Source organism: Accipiter gentilis, chromosome 19 (genome assembly GCF_929443795.1).
Source record: "Accipiter gentilis chromosome 19, bAccGen1.1, whole genome shotgun sequence".
Lineage (NCBI taxonomy): Eukaryota > Metazoa > Chordata > Aves > Accipitriformes > Accipitridae > Astur > Astur gentilis.
In genome coordinates, this window is record NC_064898.1 from 21863355 (window position 1) to 21868835 (window position 5481).

At 48.9% G+C, this 5481-nt stretch overlaps 1 protein-coding gene and 1 long non-coding RNA gene across 2 annotated transcripts in view; one reads left to right on the forward strand and one right to left on the reverse strand.

Annotated features, from left to right (window-relative positions):
- The window catches only part of SYTL2 (synaptotagmin like 2), a 62995-nt gene extending 60931 nt beyond the window's left edge, over positions 1-2064 (reverse strand). The window contains exon 1 of the mRNA XM_049823165.1: positions 1959-2064. The gene's annotated coding sequence lies outside the window, so the exon portion shown is untranslated. The remainder of the gene's footprint in view (positions 1-1958) is intronic.
- A 238-nt stretch (positions 2065-2302) lies between these two features.
- LOC126048331 (uncharacterized) lies at positions 2303-5425 on the forward strand. Its single transcript, XR_007508845.1, has 3 exons — positions 2303-2513; positions 3628-3660; positions 4617-5425. It is a non-coding gene; the product is annotated as an uncharacterized LOC126048331 (long non-coding RNA).
- Positions 5426-5481: the final 56 nt, after the last annotated feature.

Here is a 5481-nt window from a genome sequence, read left to right on the forward strand (position 1 = left end):
AAGAGATACTGGAAAGAAACTTCCTTTAACATGAGACAGGTCCAATGACAGCTTCAGAAAATTCAAGAATGTGCTTTGCAGCCAAAGCAGAGGTCAGCTGCATCCATCAGGTAGATGCAGAGTAAGCAAGATGTTTATTATTTCCTTGCCTTAAACCCAGACACAAGCACACTAAAATACAGTAATTGGAAACAGTGCATAAATATTTTCTAACATTGTAACATTACTAGCAGTATTTTATAACATAGCTATGCATAAGTATATAAATAACACATAAGTGCAAATGGACAGACACTTGCAGTATACTTGCCCAAACAGTGCACAGGAAAACATAGCCAAATAGTAAAATCTGCAAGATAAGAGCAAAGGACAGAGTGGGCAGGAAAGATGTCAGATGAAACCAGAATAAACCTGCAGAACAAAGAGGAGATACTTATTTTGCAGGATTATTCTGGTTTCATCAGACATAAGAAAGATGCCTAGCAAAACTAGGGTTGAGTCTTACTCCCCAAAATAATATGAAATATGTCAAAGGTAGATGCAATCATCTCCTTTTCTTGCAGGGAGGCAGCAAGGTGCATAAAACACTAATAATAAGGAAAGAAACATGGTAATTTATGAAAATCACAAAATGCTCACTTTGATTCCAGCTTCTCTTGCCAAAGAGCTCTCAAGTACTTTACCATGACCGCAGCAACCAAGACCATCAAGAACTGTAGTCATGAGCACTATGGACATCATTTCCACGGCACTGTCGACTCCTAGGTTTACTACCACTTACAGATGCAATTGTTAAGAACTGTTTTGAAAATGCAGTGATAATGACTGATGGTAATTAAGAACTAATAACTGGATATCTGTACTGTTGATATATGTCAGTTTAGTAAAGTGGTCTGAATCATCAGCCTTTTAAGCACTCTATCACAGACATCTCCAATTCTCTGGTACGTGTAAACACACAAATATTTTGTTGCAACACTCCAATTCCTTCATCTATAAAGGAAAATCAAGTTTATTTTCCGAGCATCCCACAAGCATGTTTTAAGTCCCCTCCCCTTACACTTTTGAGAGAGTTCAGAAATACTTGTCTTGCCACTTGACAATCTGTCCCCAGATTTAAGTGACCTTTATCCTGCAATGGCAATCATATAAACAGAGCCCTCTGCTCACATAGGAAAGACACAACTGAGTACATTAGACTTTAAGGCCGGGTCCAACTCTGCAAGTCACTCCAGAGACAGCGTGGAAGATGCAATTAATTTAGTGTTTTGAAATGAAAGCGTTTACTATTTACATAAGGGTCATTAACATTTCTCAACAAAGATCTAAGCACCCTCTTTAAATAAAGAGAGTTCTTTTAATAAAGCAGGCCCCTACAGAAGCTAGGTGCAGGTAAGTTTTTACAGTTACTCAGCTCTCGCCGCCAGACAGGAGCTCCCTTCAGCAGAGTAAGAGATGTCTCAGGGCACGGCCCCCCTCGCAGGCGGGAGGCTGCCGTTCCTCACACCGGCTCTCCAGACGGGTTCCGAGGAAAGTCGCTGACAGGCGGCCCTTCCCTCCGGCCTTACTAAGAGGGGCTGGGCAGGGGAGCCACCTGTGAGATCTCCCCCATCCTCAGGCGAGCGGGCCCTGCGAGCCGACCACCAAAACACTCCCGAGCGCGGCGCAGCCCGGCTGCCGAAAAGCTTGGAGCCGTGGCTCCTCAGCTGCCAACAGACTCACCCTCACGCCGTTCCAGCACTGCGGGCACGGGTGGCTTATACGCCTTTTTTTTGCCCTTTGAGTCACTCCATCAGCAAGACACTCCCACACCCCAAGACCCCTCCGGGCAGCCTCCCCTCTCCCCAGCGGGCTGGTGGCAGCGCGGCTCCCCGCCGCCTCAGCCTGGCAGGACCCCGCCGCCCTTCTCCGCGGGCTGCCTCAGCCCCTACCCTCCGGCCGGAGTCAGCCTCAGTTACCTCGTCCCGGCGGGCAGCCGCTGTCCCACGCCGTCTCCCCGCTTGTCTGAGGAGAAGGGAGGAGGCGGCGGCGCGGGGCGAGGCAGCCCCGGCCCGCCGCCGCCGGGCCAATGGCGGCACCGCCTCCCTCAGAGCGGGGAGGCTCCCTCCCGCCTCGGGCCCGCCCTCCGCCGCCGCCGGGCCAATGGCGGCACCGCCTCCCTCAGAGCGGGGCGGCTCCCTCCCGCCTCGGGGCCGCCCTCCGCCGCCGCCGGACCAATGGCGGCGCCGCCTCCCTCAGAATGGGGCGGTTCCCCCCTCCTCGGGCCCGCCCGCCGCCGCCGCCGCCGCCGCCGCCGCCGGAGCCCGCTCGTGTTCGTGTCACCTGTGGCACCGAGAGGCCGTTCTGAGGGAGTGGGGCGGTGAGTCTCGGTCCTCGGTGCGGTAGGAGCCTTCGGGGACGGATCGGAGCGGGCAGAGGCTTGTGGAGGCAGGCTCGCTCCACAGCGGAAAGCGGGTCTTTTTGCATGAGTTCCACGCAGGGAATATCAGCTTGTCCTGACTAGCTGCCTTGAGGTAAAATGATCAGTATTTCACTTTACCTGGTGATAGGCAACCTCAGAGGTGCGAACATATGCCCTTGTTTGCAGTAAAGATACAGGCAGAAATAACAGAGGTTTCAGTCATCTATTTGTCCAGGAAGCCGCGGTAAGTTCTTCACTGTTTAATTAGTGGCACAAAATACACATGCCACTATTTCATAGGGTGTTTCAGCAGGACCTTCTCCTTGCCCAGCAGCCAAGGGACCAAGGTGATTTCTGAAGCTGGAGTCCATAAGAGAGCAAGGTGACAGCACCGACCCCCTGTCACATGGAGAGCTGGTGTGGTGGTATTTTCCCGTTATGCACATTCTTCTCACGGAGCTTGCTTTATATTTTAATTCTGCTTGGGGGCAGCTGGAGGATTTCGGTCTCTGGAGTGCCCAGAGCGGGGCCTGCTGTGCCTTGTGGGCAGCCCATGAGTCAGATCCCCACGGCTGCCGGCCTGCCCGCTTCCTCCGGTCTCACTTGCAGAAGCCTGGTTTTAAATGACTTCCCCATTGTGTTCCCAGCCTGAATCACTCCCCAAATCCTAGGTCATCAGCACTGGCTTTCTGCTAACCATAAATCCTTATGTTTCACCTCCTACTCAAACTTGGATATGGTGAAACAATTTAATGCTTTTTAGAGAAAATTTAGTATACATGGCATTGGTGTAAAGGTTTGGTAAATTATATTTCTTTTCAATTTCATGTATTTTATATGTGGATCTTCCTTCCTGATGATAAAATTAGGGACGAGAGCAAGCTTCATGCACCATCCAGTAAAATTCTGGCTTAATAAGCCTTTAATAAGGTTTCCATTTAGTTCACAAGGATCAAAGTGAATTGGAGACCTTGTGAAAGCTTAAAACTCAGTTTCTCCCCTCAATAATTTTCATTCAAACATCTTTTATACACCTATCCTGTTTATTCATCCTAATGCAGCATACTAAGCTGTACCTATTCAAACCCACACTGAACTCCTGTTCAGTGCAGATCAAGAAACATCGTTTGGTTCGTTAATTAGAAGCGGGGGCCCTTTTTGGCACTCTTGGTACATAGAACGTACTTTTCCATTGTGTAAGTATCTCTTTTTTTCCCCTCTAACAGCAGTCCCAAAGAAGAAGAAGAAGGAAGGCAGAGGTAAGTAAAACTGAGTCTTTTTAGACCAGACATGCTGTATCAGCTGGCAGGTGTGGGTATGCTTGGCCCTGCCAGATGGAGCCACGACTGATGGGTCTGCTCTACCCATTGCCCAAACCAATTCACCCTTTAATCAAGGACTTTGGACCCAAGCTTAGGAAAAGCAGCTCCTTGCTGCTAGGAAGCTCCAGGTGGCAGAGGCCTCCAGCATTGTGACAAGTGACAGCCGTAAAACTGTGTATGGGGTGTGTGTTGTGTCTGTTAAAATACATGTTCTCTCCTACTCACATCCAGTTTTAGTGATTTGTTCTTGAAATGGATTCCAATGAAATCTGTGGCTTATGTATGCAGGGACTGTCCCAGCTCAGACCAGTTGCCAGTTCACAGCTTGAGCGTTTACAATACTGAAAATACCTGAATGACATGCATGGCAAGGACCCTCAGACTGATTCCTCAGTAACTTCAGATGGAAAGAGTCTGTAGCCAGTATACAGCCTGTCCCCACAGTTGCTCTGCACTGGTGTAGATCTGAATAAGTTGGTTTTTTTGTGTAAGCATGGAGCAGCTGTTTTTCATGTGGATTGAGCCTGAGCACTCTCAAGGTAGCATCAAGAGGACCAAAGCTAGTGACAGAAGGATGGGCCCTAACAGCCCTCCTCTCAGTCTTCCCCATACATGGTCATAGAGTTGCTAAGCTCTTCGAACAATAAAAAGATATAAGCATGTTTTTGATTGCAGTACAACACTAAGTGTTACGACACTTTTAAGAAAAAAAAACCCTGCAGGTAGCTTTGTGTCATGGTATTCCTATCAGATTCAGAAACTGGATCACCTTTCTTCCTACACCCCCTCATTCAACATATCTTTCTCTCTAGCCATTATCCAAAGCAGAAAGGAAGTCATCCCATCTTCTCCCATTAAGGGAAAAATAAATGAGTGCTTTGTTGTGTTTACAGAATGGCAAGTATTAGTTGAAGAGAGAGTAACTTCCAGTGAAGCAACTCCACCTGATACTGCTTTCCTTCCTCCAGCTTCATCCAGACAGGATCTCAACCTCCTTTGAACACTCAGCCACTCCCTGATGAGAACTAACACGAATCACAGCTAACTCAGATGCTGCTGATTTCATTGCTGTAGTGGTATTTCCCTGGCTGGTGACTTTGACCACATCATCCCTTGCTTTGCATCCTTCAGTTGGCTCCTGGGCCCCAAGGGTTTTTTCTTCCTTTAAAACAATCTGCACTTTTAGGTTATGCAATAAAAGGCTTTTCTCCACGTACCCAAGGGAAGGCAGAGGAACAATGGCGGGTGGAGGAGCCTGAGAAATACCCTGCCTGGCTGCTCCCAAGCCCACCACAGGAGCTATCAGCCCACCAAAGGTCCATCTTCACACACATGAAGGAGCACAGAGGCACAAGGGCAGGTGGGGGAGCCCCAATAACCCCTTCTGAGACACAGCCCCTTCCAGGGCTGTCCTGGGGGAGCCTCAGTACCTTACACACTGGGGGGATCACTCCCTGTGGGGGTGAGACACATTATGGGATGCAAGGGAAGAGGATTTTCAGATTACACAAGACCTCCTGTGGGATATTCAGGGGATGAGCCAAAGATGGGGAAAAAGGAGCGATAAAGGTGGTTTGGAAAGGGACAAGCGTGAGAAAATGAGCGGATAAGGGGATAAAAGGGGCCAGTCGTGTATAAATGGGGCTGGTTGGTGTGCTTGTCTGCCCATGCCCTGTGCCTGCTGAGCATCGTCTGTCCTGTCTTCTATTAAACTCAACTTCTAACTTTTTTTTTTTTTTTTTTTTTCAGGGCTGGGGT